This window comes from Scylla paramamosain, unplaced genomic scaffold (assembly GCF_035594125.1).
Source record: "Scylla paramamosain isolate STU-SP2022 unplaced genomic scaffold, ASM3559412v1 Contig106, whole genome shotgun sequence".
In the NCBI taxonomy this organism is placed as follows: domain Eukaryota; kingdom Metazoa; phylum Arthropoda; class Malacostraca; order Decapoda; family Portunidae; genus Scylla; species Scylla paramamosain.
In genome coordinates this window covers 125,001-145,560 of record NW_026973771.1, presented here as the reverse complement: position 1 = coordinate 145,560, position 20,560 = coordinate 125,001, and the positions used below count along the sequence as shown (strand labels likewise).

The 20,560-nt window shown below is 45.6% G+C and overlaps 2 long non-coding RNA genes across 7 annotated transcripts in view; one reads left to right on the top strand and one right to left on the bottom strand.

Annotated features, from left to right (window-relative positions):
• LOC135099135 (uncharacterized) overlaps positions 1-20,560 on the top strand; it is a 38,722-nt gene that overhangs the window by 1,915 nt on the left and 16,247 nt on the right. Inside the window, exon 2 of one of the 3 annotated variants that reach the window (XR_010267700.1) lies at positions 17,862-17,944. The exons of the other annotated variants lie outside the window; for them this stretch is intronic. This is a non-coding gene — a long non-coding RNA (uncharacterized LOC135099135). The remainder of the gene's footprint in view (positions 1-17,861; positions 17,945-20,560) is intronic. 3 annotated transcript variants of the gene reach the window in all.
• The window catches only part of LOC135099137 (uncharacterized), a 160,177-nt gene that overhangs the window by 132,577 nt on the left and 7,040 nt on the right, over positions 1-20,560 (bottom strand). For all 4 annotated transcript variants that reach the window (XR_010267707.1, XR_010267704.1, XR_010267706.1 and 1 more), the window contains exon 2: positions 768-1,123. This is a non-coding gene — a long non-coding RNA (uncharacterized LOC135099137). The remainder of the gene's footprint in view (positions 1-767; positions 1,124-20,560) is intronic.

The following is a 20,560-nucleotide window of genomic DNA, read 5'->3' as shown; positions in this document are numbered from 1 at the left end:
CAAGCATGGCGAAGCGTTCCCGCGGTGTTATTATTACTGGAACTGTTCCAGGCCAATGTACGGCTCGTTGTGCGCCACCATTTGCTGTCTCATTTGTAGATATGAATTTGTTGTCTGTAATATCTTATTATTTACTGTGCAGCAACCTCTGGCAACTTGTTAACTGTGTATATACTCGTATGAAACACTCATTATGATACTTACTTATTATTAGGTTTAGGGGAAGCATAGTTACTAGCGAAATGTATACGTAATAAAAGTTTGTGTGTGTGTGTGTGTGTGTGTGTTTCAGCACTCAGTGAGATAACAAGACCTTTCCTGCATCGTGGGGTATATTCATCAATCCAAAGGATCATTCAGCAGACACCGACTGACCCACAGGAAAACTGGCTTATAAAAAGCATCGCCGCTTGCATAATACAGATAATTAAGTAACATTTTAGCTTGTTAGTATAAAGGTGGCACAAGTGAGGAGGGATAGTGGGAGCTAATGACTTTGGAAAACAGAAAAAAAAAAGATGAAAAAGCAAGATATTGATTGCAGTGGATGCGGGTGGCTGTCGTGGGCACCACATCCCGCAATTTCATCCCAGTGGTATTGCAGTACAGTTTGCTCTGAAGCAATATTTGCACCAAGTATAAACTAAAGGTGCTGCGTGAAGGTGACGAAGTTCCCAAAAGTAACTCAATGTAGAATAGTTTCACTAGAAGAATCTGTGGTTTTCTGGGTGAACAGCTATTATTTAGAAATGTAAAGTTATACTTACATTTCACGTTGACTCTTGCGACGGCCGCTTGTGTCCACGCCGCCAGCAGCAGCCAGGGTGCTAGTCCGCCCAGCCCAGGTAGACTTGGCAGACCGTCCGTTGCCGCCCGTCTGCATGCTGCCACCAAAGCCGTCATGGCTTTCCTGCACGCCTTGTAAGGCACCACCTCCAACACCGCCGCCGCCGCCACCCGCCGGCACTAGTCACTGACTGCTGCTGCCACACACCACACACCCACCTTTGGCCGCCCTTACTAATGCCCGGCGTGTTCAGTGTTCAGGGCGGGAAATGTCAAACCGCGGCATAAACTTTTCTGTTTCACCACACCAGTTCTTGTGTTTCCAAGCTTACGACAACTGAGTGAGTGTATGGCTGAGTGAAAGAGACGTCACAAAGTTCTCACCTGCCTGTTTGCTCTTCCCTGACCTCCTCCTCACTCTCGCTCTCTCTGCTTCTCCCCAGCTACCGTCCATATCTCCCTCAGTAGTCACAAGCACTCATCCCTGAAGCACCTCTCCCTCTCCCTGTTCCTGCCGTCCCTGTGCCTTGCCCTCCTCACTGCAGGGCACTCGTTTCCCTCCTCATCCCTTGTCACAGCAGCGTTAAAGAGAAAGGCGAGTCTCTCTCTCTCTCTCTCTCTCTCTCTCTCTCTCTCTCTCTCTCTCTCTCTCTCTCTCTCTCTCTCTCTCTCTCTCTCTCTCTCTCTCTCTCATACCCCCGGGCCTCATCGTTACCGTTCACCTTTGCCTTGCACTTGATCCGGTTTACCATCCAACTCTAATTCATTTTTATTCTATTATTTTTTTCAGCTTCTCTTCCCCATCCATCTCTTCCGTATCTATTAACCTCACCCTCCCTTCCGGTGAGGCCCACAGCAATGATCTACAGTGCATCTCTCTTATCACCAACGAGGATTAGTCCTAAGACCTTCCTGTTTTCTCACGCTCAATGTTTATTTTATATTGTTAGGAAGGTTTTTTTTTTTTTTTTTTTTTTTCTTTATGTAGGAAGGATACTGGCCAAGGGCAACAAAAATCTAATAAAAAAAATGCCCACTGAAATGCCAGTCCCTAAAAGGGTCAAAGCAGTGGTCAAAAATTGGTGGATAAGTGTCTTGAAACCTCCCTCTTGAAGGAATTCAAGTCATAGGAAGGTGGAAATACAGAAGCAGGCAAGGAGTTCCAGAATTTACCAGAGAAAGGGATGAATGATTGAGAATACTGGTTAACTCTTGCGTTAGAGAGGTGGACAGAATAGGAGTGAGAGAAAGAAGAAAGTCTTGTGCAGCGAGGCCGCGGAAGGAGTGGAGGCATGCAGTTAGCAAGATCAGAAGAGCAGTTAGCATGAAAATAGCGGTAGAAGACAGCAAGAGATGCAACATTGCGGCGGTGAGAGAGAGGCTGAAGACAGTCAGTTAGAGGAGAGGAGTTGATGAGACGAAAAGCTTTTGATTCCACCCTGTCTAGAACAGCAGTATGAGTGGAACCCCCCCAGACATGTGAAGCATACTCCATACATGGACGGATAAGGCCCTTGTACAGAGTTAGCAGCTGGGGGGGTGAGAAAAACTGGCGGAGACGTCTCAGAACACCTAACTTCATAGAAGCCGTTTTAGCTAGAGATGAGATGTGAAGTTTCCAGTTCAGATTATAAGTAAAGGACAGACCGAGGATGTTCAGTGTAGAAGAGGGGGACAGTTGAGTGTCATTGAAGAAGAGGGGATAGTTGTCTGGAAGATTGTGTCGAGTTGATAGATGGAGGAATTGAGTTTTTGAGGCATTGAACAATACCAAGTTTGCTCTGCCCCAATCAGAAATTTTAGAAAGATCAGAAGTCAGGCGTTCTGTGGCTTCCCTGCGTGATATGTTTACCTCCTGAAGGGTTGGACGTCTATGAAAAGACGTGGAAAAGTGCAGGGTGGTATCATCAGCATAGGAGTGGATAGGACAAGAAGTTTGGTTTAGAAGATCATTAATGAATAATAAGAAGAGAGTGGGTGACAGGACAGAACCCTGAGGAACACCACAGTTAATAGATTTAGGAGAAGAACAATGACCGTCTACCACAGCAGCAATAGAACGGTCAGAAAGGAAACTTGAGATGAAGTTACAGAGAGAAGGATAGAAACCGTAGGAGGGTAGTTTGGAAATCAAAGCTTTGTGCCAGACTCTATCAAAGGCTTTTGATATGTCCAAGGCAACAGCAAAAGTTTCACCAAAGTCTCTAAAAGAGGATGACCAAGACTCAGTAAGGAAAGCCAGAAGATCACCAGTAGAGCGTCCTTGACGGAACCCATACTGGCGATCAGATAGAAGGTTGTGAAGTGATAGATGTTTAAGAATCTTCCTGTTGAGGATAGATTCAAAAACTTTAGATAAGCAGGAAATTAAAGCAATAGGACGGTAGTTTGAGGGATTAGAGCGGTCACCCTTTTTAGGAACAGGTTGAATGTAGGCAAACTTCCAGCAAGAAGGAAAGGTAGATGTTGACAGACAGAGCTGAAAGAGTTTGACTAGGCAAGGTGCAAGCACGGAGGCACAGTTTCGGAGAACAATAGGAGGGACCCCATCAGGTCCATAAGCCTTCTGAGGGTTTAGGCCAGCGAGGGCATGGAAAACATCATTACGAAGAATTTTAATACGAGGCATGAAGTAGTCAGAGGGTGGAGGAGAGGGAGGAACAAGCCCAGAATCATCCAAGGTAGAGTTTTTTAGCAAAGGTTTGAGCAAAGAGTTCAGCTTTAGAAATAGATGTGATAGCAGTGGTGCCATCTGGTTGAAGTAGAGGAGGGAAAGAAGAAGAAGCAAAGTTATTGGAGATATTTTTGGCTAGATGCCAGAAATCACGAGGGGAGTTAGATCTTGAAAGGTTTTGACATTTTCTGTTAATGAAGGAGTTTTTGGCTAGTTGGAGAACAGACTTGGCATGGTTCCGGGCAGAAATATAAAGTGCATGAGATTCTGGTGAAGGAAGGCTTAAGTACCTTTTGTGGGCCACCTCTCTATCATGTATAGCACAAGAACAAGCTGTGTTAAACCAAGGTTTAGAAGGTTTAGGACGAGAAAAAGAGTGAGGAATGTACGCCTCCATGCCAGACACTATCACCTCTGTTATGCGCTCAGCACACAAAGACGGGTCTCTGACACGGAAGCAGTAGTCATTCCAAGGAAAATCAGCAAAATACCGCCTCAGGTCCCCCCAACTAGCAGAGGCAAAACGCCAGAGGCACCTTCGCTTAGGGGGATCCTGAGGAGGGATTGGAGTGATAGGACAAGATAAAGATATGAGATTGTGATCGGAGGAGCCCAACGGAGAAGAAAGGGTGACAGCATAAGCAGAAGGATTAGAGGTCAGGAAAAGGTCAAGAATGTTGGGCGTATCTCCAAGACGGTCAGGAATACGAGTAGGGTGTTGCACCAATTGCTCTAGGTCATGGAGGATAGCAAAGTTGTAGGCTAGTTCACCAGGATGGTCAGTGAAGGGAGAGGAAAGCCAAAGCTGGTGGTGAACATTGAAGTCTCCAAGAATGGAGATCTCTGCAAAAGGGAAGAGGGTCAGAATGTGCTCCACTTTGGAAGTTAAGTAGTCAAAGAATTTCTTATAGTCAGAGGAGTTAGGAGAGAGGTATACAGCACAGATAAATTTAGTATGAGAATGACTCTGTAGTCGAAGCCAGATGGTGGAAAACTCGGAAGATTCAAGAGCGTGGGCACGAGAGCAGGTTAAGTCATTGCGCACATAAACGCAGCATCCAGCTTTGGATCGAAAATGAGGATAGAGAAAGTAGGAGGGAACAGAAAAGGGGCTATTGTCAGTTGCCTCAGCATCTGCATGTGTATATATGTATTACTCTTGTGCGTGTGTATGTGTGGTGTGTTACGTGATATATCCTCCCTTAAGCCTTGTATGTGTGTGGTGCTATCAGTGTGTGTGTGTGTGTGTGTGTGTGTGTGTGTGTGTGTGTGTGTGTGTCAGTGTGTCGTGGCCATCATCACCACCAGTATTAATACATCCCCGAGCCTTGCACAGCACAGCACAGCACAGCACAGCACGGCAATGCCAACAACATTGAGGGTCTTGTGCACAACCTGGAAGAAAAAACAGAGAGGAGAATTAATTAAAAAAAAAAAAGTAAAGCATGATTCTTCATTTGGCATGATAAAACAACATTGAAAAGGAATTCTGAAAACTTACTGAAGGAAATGGGGAGTAAAGTGTTATCCCTGTTAGTGTATCTGTGTGTGTGTGTGTGTGTTCAGGAATTGAAGCATAGCAGGAGATTGATTGAAATTTTATTGTGTGTTGTGTGCTATGCGAGTATTTGGGGGATGGGGGAAGGTGGTGGTGGTGGTGGTGGTGGTTGTGATGGAGCACTTCCTAGTCGACACCGCCGTGCTCTTTGTTATAATACATATATAAATCTCTATAGTATTGAATGTACCTATGTATGCAGCTTAAGTGCGTCTTTATGTACACGTGTCGGCTATTGATTCAATGATTCTTTACTAATTTATTCAATCTTTTTCCTCGAATCATCGCCAGAAAACAAAGGTGTAAATTTCACCTTCCGGTTTCTGTCACTCCCTCTGCCACAGTGAATGTCACACACACACACACACACACACACACACACACACACACACTGTCGTCAGAGAGAGAGAGAGAGAGAGAGAGAGAGAGAGAGAGAGAGAGAGAGAGAGAGAGAGAGAGAGAGAGAGAGGTGACTTTTTTTTTTTTCTTGAGTACAACAAAAACTCATGTGGATTTTACAAGTGGTTCAGTAAGTCAGTTAGTTGAGAGTGGTGTTGCTTTGGCGTGTTTCTTGCTAACAGCTATTCTCATACAGCAGGAGGATAATGTAAAAAATTATGCACATTACAGAAGCAAATAGCGGCATATGCTTTAGTGAATCTGCATAAAAGTCGCGTTGTAGTCTCTTATGAGCGGAGGGAAATCGTGAAAGAGAAGCATGACGTGCCGCTCTTTTTAGCAGCTAGGCAACAAAGCAGTGTAGCAGACACCGGCGCTTTGCCAGCACGGACCTGCGCTGCTGACAGAGAGAGACCAGCGAGAACTTAATTACAAGTAGCTTTCGGCTGCTCAGCTCGGCCTGCAACACACACCCACACGCAGAAAGGTGGGGGGGGTTCTGCTATAAAGAGGGAAGGGTCTGGGATGAACATGTATCTGTAGTAAATTTTGGTCATCGAGGCGTATTATCGTGTTTTACCCTTGATGAGGATCCATTTTGCCTGCCGGGGAGTGTGAACGCGGGGGGGGCGGGTGTCGGGGTGACGCGGGAGGTTGTATGGCATGGGGCGGGGGTTGTTTGATGTCTGGAGTTAAGGGTGCTCACTTCCACTCGTTACAACTCTCCCGTAACCCCTCGACTTCCGAATACGACGAGGCTTGCCGTTAAATGTCGTAACACTGCGATGCTTTACAGTAAGTGCACAGTGGGCGTGCTATAAAGTTAGTCAGCTCCAGCCTAAAAGCCAAGTATACGATGTTTGGAGGTACAGGGGCACGCTGTCCACTACTCGTAATCGCCGCTGCAGACACAGGCAAAAGTTTATTCTTGGTGTGCATCCAAAGGTCTGGGTTACAAACGCTGGCGTGCGTATGCCGCGGTATAGTTTTTACGCCTGTTGTTTGATGTGTCAGGCGCCAGATGAATGGTAAAGGCGGGTAATCGAGGCAAGAGCGTTCAGGCATCGCTACTGGTTCACCAGTTTTTTTTTTTTTTTTTTTCTCATGTCGCTGTGCCGTTTAAAACTATCTACAAACTACCCATCCGCGTGCACTCTTGCACTCCGTGTGAAGCACACACTACACATTCAGTGCAGCAATTCAACTAAACGATGTACATGGGCCTTCATCTCTCTCTTCCACACACACACACACACACACACACACACACACACACCACACACACACACACACACGGCCAGACTGACACACTTGACGCCTGCGAGTGATGTGCTACACAGGGTTGGCGTGTGGGTTGTGTAGTGGTCGCCTCAAGCGCCAACCTGCTCACTTTTCATCAGGTGTTTTCATTACGTGGATGGCTTGTGTGGCTGGTGAAGGAGCGAACTGTCGCGGACCTGTCAGCCAGTGAATGACTCTCACGGCACTCAAGAGGCGGTAAATGTGGTTCCCTTCTCGGCAGTGGAGGGACGAGTGTTCCCTCATTCCGCCAACTGTAGCAGTGGTACATTGCACTGTGTGTCCTGGAGTACGCTGAGGATGCCTCATTCTAAGTATTGATATAAATGTCTTTTGTCTTCAAGTGGTCAAATGAAATTTTGTCTTAAACTGTTGTACAGCCATTAATTATAAGAGCAATAACCGGTGTTGGGGAAGCGTCAGGGAGTTAGTTCTCCCTCTGCCGTGACCCACGCGTTCACTTTGTCGCTGTCGGATGACAGGCGACACCCGCTCTGGAGTACATCCTTTCTTTTCTCATCATTCCTGGTGTATCCTCTCACATCCCTACTTAAAATTACTAAACCACAGCCCTGCAGACTTCACCTCATAGGCTGCAGCTTACGTTATGCCAAGCGGTGGTCATTCACACGTCAGACTGGTCACGTGAGCCATGTCATGGATGAGTGTGGCCTTCCCCTTCTTCTCTACAAATAGTCAAGTAGCTACAGTTGTTTCCCGGGCGATGCAAACGTTAACAAAGCGCCATCAATCGTGTAGGCAATTATTTCATTTCTTTTTTTCACAAATCATGCATGACTCAACTTTTTCAAGAGGCTAATGACTCGCACCGCCGTCTGGTGTCTGGCGAGCGGAGGCCACCCGTCTTGTGCTCAGCTTGGCACCGGACTCCCTCGCTGTAAAGCTGATGTCCCCGTCCAGTGTAACCCTTGCCTCTAAGCGGAGTGTCATAAATGTCAGCTGAGGCTTTGTAATGATTACAGCTCGCTAGTTGGCTTGCTGCAAGAGTTACTGTGCAGTACACACTGGCAGCAGTAGCAATTCTTGCAGTGTCGCTATCGAACGTGCTATAGAGGAACAATTAGCCAGTGGCTCCGGGCAGTGAGCCTGACAGGCTGCAACGTGCGGCCTTCACTCCGATGCTTGTCCCTCACCACAACGGAGTGGCGTTGAAGATGAATTTGCTAATAGCTCTGATTTCAGTGGTGCGTGCAGCCTCCTTGGATATAGGAATTGGTTATGACTCTGAGCCTAAGTAGTGCACACTACAGGAAGAACACCTCGGTCATGCTCTCGCCAAGCTACGCCCAACTTGCCTGCTGTATCACAGAGCATCGCTCCCAAGCGCTGTGGCACGCTTATCTATATACCTGTTGCTTTCTTAAGCTCTTGAAAATAAACTTACTAATAACTGAAGATGAAAAAGCAAATAATTCCATCATCAAGCAATACAGAATAACCAGAAGTGCAAATTTTCTGTCTATTTAATGGGCGTGAATCACACTGAGTTGAAACTAATAAAAGATGCATGGAGAGGCGCACGCAGAGTGACAAGTCCGGGAAGATGCAATAAAGTGCAGAGATGAGGCCAGGAGATTTTATGAACTAAGCTGGCACACACACACACACACACACACACACACACACACACACACACACACACACACACACACACACACACACACACACACACACACACACACACACAGCAGCAGCAGCGGCAGCAGCAGCAGCAGCAAACACCCCACAGCCTATGTTTACACCACACACTCCGTCGCTTTCTCCTCCCTTCATTCACTCTTATTTCCTTCCCCTTGTCATAATTCTTCTTCCTCCCGCCTCTTACATCCTCCTGTCCCTCTCAGCCACTCACTTACTTCATTCCTCCCGTCCGGTTGCATTCTGCCACGCCAAAAGAGGTTTTCACGTTCATTCTCCTCCCCTTCCTCGCACTACTCTTTTCCCAACATCCTCCTTCCCTAACTCTCCTCACCACACACGTGCCCTCCATCCCTGCCTCTCCATCTCTCCCCTCCTCACCCCCTCACTCTCACTCCCTCGCCTCCTCACTCAAGCCCCGCTACACTGCAACAACGATAAATATTCACGTTCTCTTCCCATCCTCTCCTCACATGCACTTCGTTCTTTCCGCTCCCTATCATCCGCCTCCCTCTCTCTCTCTCTCTCTCTCTCTCTCTCTCTCTCTCTCTCTCTCTCTCTCTCTCTCTCTCTCTCTCTCTCTCTCCATCCTTTCCTTCCTTCACAACCCCTAAAATTTTCGCCACCCCACCCCGAGCCATACCGCCTCGCGCCTCCCCGCCTCGCCCAGCGCCGCCACGCCCCGCCTCACTCATTTGTCATAACTTTTATCATCGTCGGTAGAGTTCACGGTCAGTCTTAGGAAGGATTAGAGGGACGCGCCCGCCTAACACGACACTGGACCTTGCTGGACGTTGTGATGTCCGCGGTGATGCAGTGGTGATGGTGGTGGTGGTGGTGGGGGTGGTAGTAATGAGCGGGTTGGAAAGACAGTAAGACAGACATCCCTGAAATAGTGAACAGCGGCCTGTGTGTGGTGAACTGGGGTTTGCCTGTAACGCGGTCATGTTGAGTGCTTGAAGACCATGCGTAGCTTACCGGTGGAGGAAGCAGGAGGAGGATGAGTATAGCAAACATGCCCACGCTTTCCATTACTACTTGAAGTCACGTGTAGTGTGTGAGTTTGTGGGTGCACGGGAGAAGAAGGAAGGTTGCCAGGGATTGGGGGAATGGTGGGCAGAATGAGGTTAGCTTTTGTGGGGGGCTGGGGAAGAATCTGATGGAATCTGGACTGGTGGAAGAGGTGCGGGATGATGGGGTGAGTGAAGGCTGAAGAGGGAAGGAGGAAGGGGCTGGTGGTGGATTGGGAAGAAGCAGGAGAAGAAACAGAAAGAGGCGGTGATGTGTTTGTGATGGCGGTTCACGTTGCCAAAAACGAGGCTGGCTTGTGTTCTTTCCTTCTTTCATGAACATTTTCTATCTTTCTTTTAACCTATCTTCGTTGCCTTCTTCTTCCTCCTCCTCCTCCTCCTCCTCCTCCTCCTCCTCCTCCTCCTCCTCCTCCTCCTCCTTCTCCTCCTCCTCACAAGGGAGGCACCTGCAACACGATGAGACAGTTACAGCAGCACATCCAGTCAGGTTAGTACGTTTCTCAGTAATGCAGAAAGCTTGAAGTAATATCTCTCTCTCTCTCTCTCTCTCTCTCTCTCTCTCTCTCTCTCTCTCTCTCTCTCTCTCTCTCTCTCTCTCTCTCTCTCTCTCTCTCTCTCTCTCTCTCTCTCTGTGTGTGTGTGTGTGTGTGTGTGTGTGTGTGTGTGTGTGTGTGTGTGTGTGTGTCTGTGTGTGTGTGTGTGTAGCGTCGCACCAGCTGACTACTCCCACGCCTTCCATCCTGAGCGCACACATTTCCTGCATTGCTTCATTCCTCCGCCTTCCTCCCGCCCCCCGCCATTTTCTTTTTTTTTTTTAGGTTATGTTGTTCTTTTCTCCTTTGTTCATTGTACCCTCCCGCTCCAGATAACTTGTTCCAGACACGAGCTCTGTGTGTGTCCCTCCCTACTGCTTTTTTTTTTTTGCTTCTGCTGACCTGGATCTGGTCTTTGTTGAGTCTGCAGTGATGCGTCGTGTTATTTTGAGTGTTTGTCGTCCCTAATTAGCCTCTTTAACAAGCGAGATAAGGAGCATTTAGCTTCTGATGAGTGAACACCCTCTAGACATGCGCACGCACGCACACACACACACACACACACACACACACACACACACACACACACACACACACTCCCAAGTGGAGGATAATCTGTGTGTGATTCTTCACGATAAAGTCTTAGATCTATTTGATAGTTAATGAAGACGATGTTTGCACACTGCTCGACGTAGCGAGGCGAGACGCCCTGGCGATTTGTTTGGCGGAATTAGAGAAGAGATGTGTTCGTCTCTTCATCAACTTAAATATGTTGATAAGGTATTGCCAGAATGGCGTCTGACTGTCTCATACTCTTAGTTGCTATTGCATAGTCTGCAACACCAGCAGCGAGGCGTGATGCACGCGGCAGTGGGAGAGATAGTCACTTGGTACTGGGTACACACACACACACACACACACACACACACACACACACACACACACACACACGTGGCACAGCTGTGGCGAGGACAGCACCGCGCCGCCGTAACATAACAGGCGTAATTCTTGGCTAATCGATAAAGTAATACAACGGGCGTTGTTACGTTAATAGATTAAACAACCCACGATAAAAAGGCGTGCGGCAATGACGCATTGCGGAGCACGATAGGGATTTATTCAATACAATATAGCACAGGTGGAATGTTGCGCTGAGCCATTCAATAATACAACAGGTGTGATGATTAATGATTATTAATGAATTCGATAACGAATAATAAAAAGGCGCAGGGGAGTGGCGCACGCCAGCATGTGATGGGAACTAGTGTAATATATTGTACTCTGATAGATAAGATGTGCCATGCATAGACGGGCGGAAGTTAGACATTAGCCTGGAAATGTTACCTGTCACCACCAGTAAATCCAGCCCGATGAAAGCTGTCGTGACACGGGCGTCACGCTCACTCATCTTTATGACGCCAGGTGTGGGAAAAGAGAACACGTGTGAAAAACACATCATACAGAACATGACAATATAGCAGAAAACTTGCAGAGAATGACATTTAGTGCTTAAAAAATCCCTTACTGCAGTTAAAAAAAATGTGTTACAAATACCAGAAACTTTATTTCAGATGTTAAAAAAAATACTAATTGCCCAAAATAATGTGTCTTGTTCCACTTAAATAAACATGAAATTGTAGAGATGACAGTTACCTTAAACTTTAGGACACGAATTGGCAACAGAAAAAAAAAAAAAAACGGAAATCCTAAGCCTAAGTGAGTGTATGCCGCAGCAGGCACACGTTAGCAGCGAGTGTCTGCCTCACCTGCCTCGTATATTACTCTCGGTCCCATTCACCTGACGGAGAGGCGGCCACCATCAGGAGGGAGGGAGGCTGGGTGGAGAGAGAGAGAGAGAGAGAGAGAGAGAGAGAGAGAGAGAGAGAGAGAGAGAGAGAGAGAGAGAGAGAAAAGGGGGGTGTCGTTCGTTTTTATGGTCCAACTGGCGACAGGGAGCGTGTAGAGGCGTGGTAGCGTAATGGCTCATCCAATCGTGTGTGTGTGTGTGTGTGTGTGTGTGTGTGTGTGTGTGTGTGTGTGTGTGTGTGTACATCGGTATTTTATATAAATTGTACTAATATGTGCTGTTTCGCCTCTGTCAATATCACTACCCATATTATGTTTTCCGCAATAAGTGGGGAAGGTACACACACACACACACACACACACACACACACACACACACGCGCGCGCGCGCGCTAACCGACTACTCACTTTACCTTAGCCTGTTGTCTTAATTACAATATGAAACAAATACGTTTAGCATTAAACATTTCTGCATTGCAAATTAGTTCACTTGTGCTACGATGTGCACTAACTTAGTGGTGTTCGTGTCTTCTGTTTTACACGTCAGTCCAGCCTTTGTACCTGAATGTCCTTGTTTGGTACTTGAGGCGTGAATGAAGTGTAACTTTTAGTATAATCTTTAGCGTTGTGTTGCTGGAGGGAAGTACAAGTTCTTCAGTGTTTCCCATGGCTGTGATGTGTAATGCTCTTGGCTATGTGATATATATATATATATATATATATATATATATATATATATATATATATATATATATATATATATATATATATATATATATATATATATATATATATGGTGTTGGTGAGCGGTCTGCGCGCTGGTGTGTTTTCAGCAGTGGGGAGACAAGATATGACTTGAGCAGTTCCTGGGAAAAGATTATTACTGTTACTTACCGGCACGAATGTAATTACGTAGAGTACATTTTTTTAATGATTTGCTGTTGTTACCTATGAAAAGGTTTACAGATTTTTCTGAGAAACTTTTTTTATTTCAGTACTTTTCTTGATTAATGTGTTGAGTGTGATTTTCTTGATTCTTCATATCGGAGGATTATTTTTACTTATGAGTTGTTACTAGTAGCTCTATAAAAACGTCACTGACTTATCGAGAATCTTATTTATCTATTTTTTATTTTTCATGGAAAGTAAGTAGTGCTCTGATCCAATCACATAAATAGAGGCGCTTTACCAAGAATGACATTAAGACCATTTATAATTCATCAGGAGTCTGCAGTCTCTCTCTCTCTCTCTCTCTCTCTCTCTCCAAGTTTGTAAGATTCTAGTTTTCTTTACCTCTCCTGTCCGTCTCTCAGTCTCTCACCAAGCTTATGAGATACTCTTCCTTGTCTTTCTTTACCTCTTCTCTCTCTCTCTCTCTCTCTCTCTCTCTCTCTCTCTCTCTCTCTCTCTCTCTCTCTCTCTCTCTCTCTCTCTCTCTCTCTCTCTCTCTCTCTCTCTCTTCTTCCGCTGTCAACAGAATAAGCAAGGCATCACATACATACGACGTTAGCTCCCTCAGACGTCTGCAGTGCTCTCAGCCTTCCTTGGTGATACGTGCGTCCTTGTGTTTACGTATATGTACTTCTTACGACGGCTTAGCATGCTTGGGGCCATTTGAATCCGCCTCCAGCCTCGTGCCACTGAGCTCAAGCAGTCCTCGGTGCCGGGGTAACTGGTAACTGGTACGGAGCGTAAAAGAAAGGAAATCACGGACTCAGAAATCAGATGCGCGCACTAACCCATCTCACGTTTGCTTGAGTGAAATAGAGTAGTGATCTCGTATGAACTTGGACAAAGCTGCTGAAGAAGAAAGGAGAAAATTAAGAAGAGGCAAAGGAGGAGGAGGAGGAGGAGGAGGAGGAGGAGGAGGAGGAGGAGGAGGAGGAGGAGGAGGAGGAGGAGGAGGAGAAGGAGGAGGAGGAGGAGGAGGAGGAAGTCCTTACTTTGTCTCTTCGTTATTTGTTTTCTGTTTGTGCGTCTGTTTGTCTTTCCCTCCGTTTATATATCTGCCTGTCTTCCTTTCGGCGGGAACCAGTCTTCCATGACACAAGCTGAGTGAAACACGACAACAGCTCCATACACACACACACACACACACACACACACACACACACAGTTATTGATAGAGGTATACCATTAGGCAGTCCCTCAGGTGATGTGCGCTAGAATACTGCCACACATTCAAAGGCTCCACGCAAACTGTCCCTTTCTGGGCTGTAAGTCACGTCAGTCAGTAATCATCGAACCCTACATGGAGCACGCACGCCAGTGTTGCCTGGGCCAGGTGCACGCCACGCCCGCACCACACAGACAAAAAAAAGTACAAGAGTACCTCATTGAGAAATATCATCAAGCCGATCCTTTATTTACTGCTGCCTTCCCCCTGTGCTGCCAGCGGTACACAGAGAGAGAGAGAGAGAGAGAGAGAGAGAGAGAGAGAGAGAGAGAGAGAGAGAGAGAGAGAGAGAGAGAGAGAGAGAGAGAGAGAGTTCCCCTTCCACATACTTAATCGTGCCCTCCACCATCTCCCTTTCCTCCACCGCCAGTGCCGTATCCACTTTCTTCATTACTGCCAGTCATTTTCACTCATTCCTTTACTTCCTTACGCTTTCCTCACTGCAAATGCTGACCACCGCGCACGTGACAGTTTATATTGCTAATACTGAACTTTGTGGCGCACGGGGACGCCCAGGAAGTCGTGCAGTAACGCAGTATCTAACCCTTGTAGTGGTTTCTAGTCTTTGTGCAGCACCCTCGCCCTTCCCTCAGCGAGTGTCGCCCCCTCAGCTCTATCAGTCCCGTCAGGCTTATTATAACTTGAACTATGATTTGCCACTGTTACATTGCTGTGCTACCACGAATTTCTTTGCCTTTGTGAAAATGTACATCCTTTTGTTTATTTAAAGCACAGTTGCGTTTCCTCATTATTTTCAACTAGAACTTTGATATTTCTTCCTGAAAATATGAAAATTATTAAGTCTGATCCACTGTCCAGGGCAACAGTCCTCTGATAGGTAATGTTGTGCATTGTAATATACAAGCTAAGGCTCACAGTGGCAGCCTTTGGCCACGCATTACTACCTTCATAACCTTTCGCAGTGCTTGAATAGTCCGAACACTCTCAGTGGAATACAGATCATCGTGTTCTCATTTACTGCCGCTGTTTGATATAATTAATGGTGTATAAAGTACAGCCACTTATAAAGACGTATGAACAATTGAGCATTACAGAAAGATACGTAATATGTTTCTCACGGAATATTTATCTTATATTGCCCTGGTGCTTTCAATCACCGAGTTTCCTTGCATATTACTGTGCATGCGAGAAGTCTGGAGCCGCTTTAGCAATCTGGCAAGTCTAGGTAATGAAGGAAGTCTCGAGTCACAAGCCGCCACAGTGAGATCTGCTCCTGTTATTCTCCGGTCCAAGTCAAGTCTGGAAGCAGCGACTCCGCCAGTGACCGCCGCGTCCCGCTGTCCCGCCCTGGCTGTGCCCCGTCTCAATTTATGGACGAGTGGTCTGTTTGTGTCCGTGTGGGGGAACTTTTTGACATAATATCTCTCTCTCTCTCTCTCTCTCTCTCTCTCTCTCTCTCTCTCTTCCTCTCTCTCCTCTCTCTCTCTCTCTCTCTCTCTCAGTCAGTGAGATATTTATGCCTCCACTAAACAAAATTATTTACCGCCTCACCAACTGACCCTCTGATGTCGGCTATTCCCCTCCTTCAGCGTCCTCTTCACAACCACTGTCACATTTAGGACGGCTTGAGTTCAAAGTAAAAAAGGAATGTTTCTCCGTAAGCTCGTAAGATTCGTTAAGTTAAATTTCTGTACGATGAAAAATATATTGTGTCCATTTTCCTTATTAGGTTTAGTAATAAGATCTCGTGTCGGTGTGTACGCAATCTATCGAGGTTAGATTTCGAACACTAGTGCTTATTTAAGGGAGCACCTCTTCCCCTGCAGAAATGTACCTGTTTGGAGATAAAGGAGCTATAATAAAGGCGAGAACTAGACAGGAACAGAAGCAAAAAAGATTAGACAAAAATATAATTACGAACACAATCAATGCGCTGTATACAACATTTAGGCAAATACATGTTACGCGCTTTACAGGAGAAAAACGCTGTAGTCCACTCACACTGACGATATGTGAAGAGTATATAGGGCCACTTCTTATCACTGCTCATTAGTCCTCAGACCTTTTTGTGTCACCCGCGTCTGTTATCGCCCCGGTCATCATCACCGTCATGCCATCACCTAGAGGGACGAATGGACCCCATAAAGAGAATGAAGAGCGGCTTATCACGCCAGGGGCAAGGGAGGAAATTAATTAAAGCACTGTGTGATGGACTTAATGTTAGCGCAGCAAGGGAATTACAGAGAAAATAAGAGATATAGCTGTGCACTCTTTGTAGACTTCACTTGTCCGGGCTGACTTCCACAATAATCCCCGCCTCTCCGTTCTTCCAAAGACCTCATCTTATGTAGACTTATGCATACTGATAGCCTCTTCTACCGTCCGCCTCCAGCAAGACGGGAAACTAGATAACGATGAACAGAGCGTCTCAGAAAAGGTACGTAAGAATAACGCACAAAAAATAAATAAATAAATAAATAAATAAAAAACATGATGAAAAATCTACTCCGTTGTATGAAAGGAAAGTCAACTGAAAGCCATTGGTTTGTATTATTATCAATCAAAAGAGATTACTAAAGAAAATGGAAAGATCAGGCAAAATCAGGGATATTTGATGAAGTAGCACCAGCAATAGCAGAAATAGCAACAAAAACAACGATAACAGTAGTAGCACCACCATCATCATCATCAACAACATGAACAACAGCAGCAGCAACAACAACAGCAACAACAACAGCAACAACAACAACAAAACAACAACAAGAGCAGCAGCATCACGTAGCAAGCGCCACCGCCTTGGGTGTATTCCACGTGACAAGGATACCTAACAAGCACGACTCGGGAATCTTTAGGGGAAATAGTCAAGACCACCGTGACCATTGCCCACACACACACACACACACACACACACACACACACACACACACACACACACACACACACACACACACACACACACACACACACAACAATAGTAAAATAAAGTAAAACAAAAAAAAAGCGAAGTAAACAAAAGTCAAACAGAATTCTTAAAGAAGAACTGCAGGAGAGAACCAAAGGCAACAAGCCCGGGAGTTTCCGAACAGAAGTATAATTTAATGAAATGAGGCTGCCAGAAAAGCACAGTGCGCCAGACAACATACAGACTTCCGAAAAATTCATATCTAATTTGCTAAACGTGACGAGATTTGGCTACGACTGCAGCTCAGCGTGATCTTTGGGAACACAAGGTACAGGAGGCGCGGCACAGGAGGCTGGCGGGGCAGTGAGCAGAGAGAAATGTTTCACTTTCTTTAATTAGGAATGGCCGAGATAAGAAAAGTTGGAAATTGTGTCGTAGAAATATGAGGGAGAAATTCAGCTTTAAGAAAACAATATATATTGTGACTCTGGAAGACGGAAACTACAGACGTCAATAAGGGAAAAGAAGAAACGTCACAAGTAGATAAAGTGATGAAATACTACTGCAAACACAACTTCAAAGTAAAGGATAAAGAAAAGTGTGTGAGGGAGCAAAAGAAATGAAAGAGATTAACATTTCCTCCAGCAGAGAGTGAGTGAATGGGTAAAAAAACGAAGAACTGTGCTTTTCTGACGAAAAAAAGTTCTGGAGGGGGAGAGAGATGGAGGTGATGAAAAATGAGTGGTAGGCGTTCGCATACGAGAGAGTGATAAGTTTTTGTCAAGGAGGGAAAGAAAGAGAAATGAGAATGTGTTAGGGACAGTGAGCAAGGCTAGAGAAGGAAGCCAAACGAGCAGGTGAAGTTCATCAGGGAAAGGTGAGAAATATTCGCTTTTACTGACATACATCGCTCTCTTTAGATTAGACAGTGTGATTTATAACGAACAGCCTGTCCAGGGACAACGAGTCTGCTGCTGCTTATTCTTTTTTTCTGTATTTATACTAGTGTTATATTCACATACTGCCATCATCACTGTAGTCAACACCACTGCTACCACCACAAACCACTGCTTTCAGTCACCACCATTACCACCACCACCGCAGCTGCCAGTCCCCGCTGCTGGTGGAGCGAGAGTCACCACTACAAGCAGCGTTGTGAGGTGAGATTAACGCAGCGGCATTCCCATCAGTAATCTCCCCGCAATGCATTACTATTAGTATTAATCCCCAGAGGCGTTGCGTTTCCCGGCACGCGCGCCTCGCTCCTCTCACTCTACATCCCATTGGTTGCGTGCTCACTATTGTGATGCTCGTCTTCGCCCTCTTCCTTCCTCCGTGATTAGCATTTCCGGGCCGCGGCTGAACGTAATCATGTTCTCTTTTGTTGTCTTTAGCGCACCTCTGTTATTCCGGCGCTTCATTCGCGATTCCGTGTGATGCTGCAACTTTGCCTTAGATTGTGTGTTCCTGTGTTGTGGCCAAGCTTGAAATGAAGCAGCGGGAGCAGGAAATACACCTAACTACCTTTGTTCCTCCTCCTCCTCCTCCTTCTCCCTATCCTTTACAGAAACACCTGCACCGCTCCACTGTCCTTCATACGCCCACACACCGCCACCATCCCTTCGCACTTTTCACCTTCATGTCGCCAGAAGTACAGAAGATGGTGAGCAGTGGTGTGTGTGTGTGTGTGTGTGGTGTGTGTGTGTGTGTGTGTGTGTGTGTGTGTGTGTGTGTGTGTGTGTGTGTGTGTGTGTGTGTGTTTGCTAATGGAGTTTGCAATCATGGTGGAAAAATTGGTGTGCTTTGTGAATCGGTGGTGGCATTGATTGATTGATTTAATTGTTTACTGAAGGTCATATCTAGGGAGAGAGAGAGAGAGAGAGAGAGAGAGAGAGAGAGAGAGAGAGAGAGAGAGAGAGAGAGAGAGAGAGAGAGAGAGAGAGAGAGGAGAGAGAGAGAGAGAGAGAGAGAGAGAGAGAGAGAGAGAGAGAGAGAGAGAGAGAGAGAGAGAGAGAGAGAGAGTTTAGGCTGTACATTCCTTTCTAACTATCTGTAACATCTGCATTGAATGATCAGTGTTACAGTGGCATTGAAAAACCCGTGCTGCACAACATTTGAATAAACAATCAGAACAAGAAAAAAAGCTGCGGCCTTCGTTGCCTTATACAGCTGAACTCCTCCACCTCTAGGCCAGACGTAACCTTCCAGACAATGATTTCCTTTGACTAACATTCACTTCTCTTCCTTTCTTAATAGTGGACGTTCTCTGTTTGACCAAGACTCTTAATTGGATTTTTCTCCTATCAGCTGGCGCAGAATCACCGTCAATGGAGTTACACGTTCCAAACTGACTCCTTCATTTCATCTCTCCCTCGCTCAGACGAAGGCTCTATTACCAGGTCTCGTGCGCCCTTGATTAGAGTACGCCTCGCTCTATTTTTTGTGTCCGGACGAGTTTCATCAACACAACTTTTAAATGGGGTTGAGTGAAAAGCTTTCTGTTTCATTAGCTTCCCCTATTTTAACTGACTATTCCATCTATCTCGCAGTAGTCTTCTCCCTTCATTTGGTGTTTCCACTCCTGGCCTTTTTTCACAGAACTAATTGGTGAGAAGTAACAGCACGTATTCCTTCCTTCCCTCTATTGAATTTACTTTCGCATATACTCTATACCTTCATATATACATCATGCCTTCATTCAACTTAATCTTGCTTTGAAATATTCCGTCTGAGATCACCATCCTATTTGCACTAACATCACAGCAAAAGACATGCTATTCTTACTCAGATCAATACTTTACTTGTATGATTATGTGACCGAGACTTGTTTAGAGCGACAAGTATTGTTACGTCTCCCAAAATACACTGCTTCTGTAATTGACAGGTATTCTTATTCCTTAACCATTCTTTGACGTGGAGGAAGGAAGGGCGGCACAAAATCAAGGCTCATAACGCGTGGTACTCATGGCAGAAACTTAGCAATAAGACTGAATGACGGTTAATGGATCACCCCTTAGTAATGAAGACACGCTGAAACAATGACACCGCTGGCACCACTCAGTCTACGTAACAAGCATCTGTGAAATTATATTGGGTGTGAACTTCTTTTTCAAATCAGAAGAGGACGCAGAAGAGGGAGGAAAATGAGGACAAGGAGGATGAGAGTAAAGAAGAGGAGGTGGAGGAGGAGGTGAAGGAGGATAGAGAGAAAAAGAAGAATATGTAGTCCAGAGTATTCCGTTAAGAGACAGTTAAGTAGATTCAAGACGAAAGTGTTATAGAAGCTGACATGTTGAGAGCCTGCGACGAGTGTGGAAGATGAAGGAGGAGGAGGAGGAGGTGGTGGTGGTGGAAAACAAGGAGGAGGAGGAGGAAGAAGAAGAAGAAGAGAGAGAGAGAGAGAGAGAGAGAGAGAGAGAGAGAGAGAGAGAGAGAGAGAGAGAGAGAGAGAGAGAGAGAGAGAGAGACAGAGTGTGCGTGTGTTTGTGTACGAGTATATATACTCGTATATATATATATATATATATATATATATATATATATATATATATATATATATATATATATATATATATATATATATATATATATATATATATATATTGTCAGTGACATGAGCAGGGTTAGTGGCGTGACTTGCGTAATGGACTTTAGATGTGCAATGTACTTTAGAAGTGACGCTAAAGAGAGAGAGAGAGAGAGAGAGAGAGAGAGAGAGAGAGAGAGAGAGAGAGAGAGAGAGAGAGAGAGAGAGAGAGAGAGAGAGAGCAATAAAG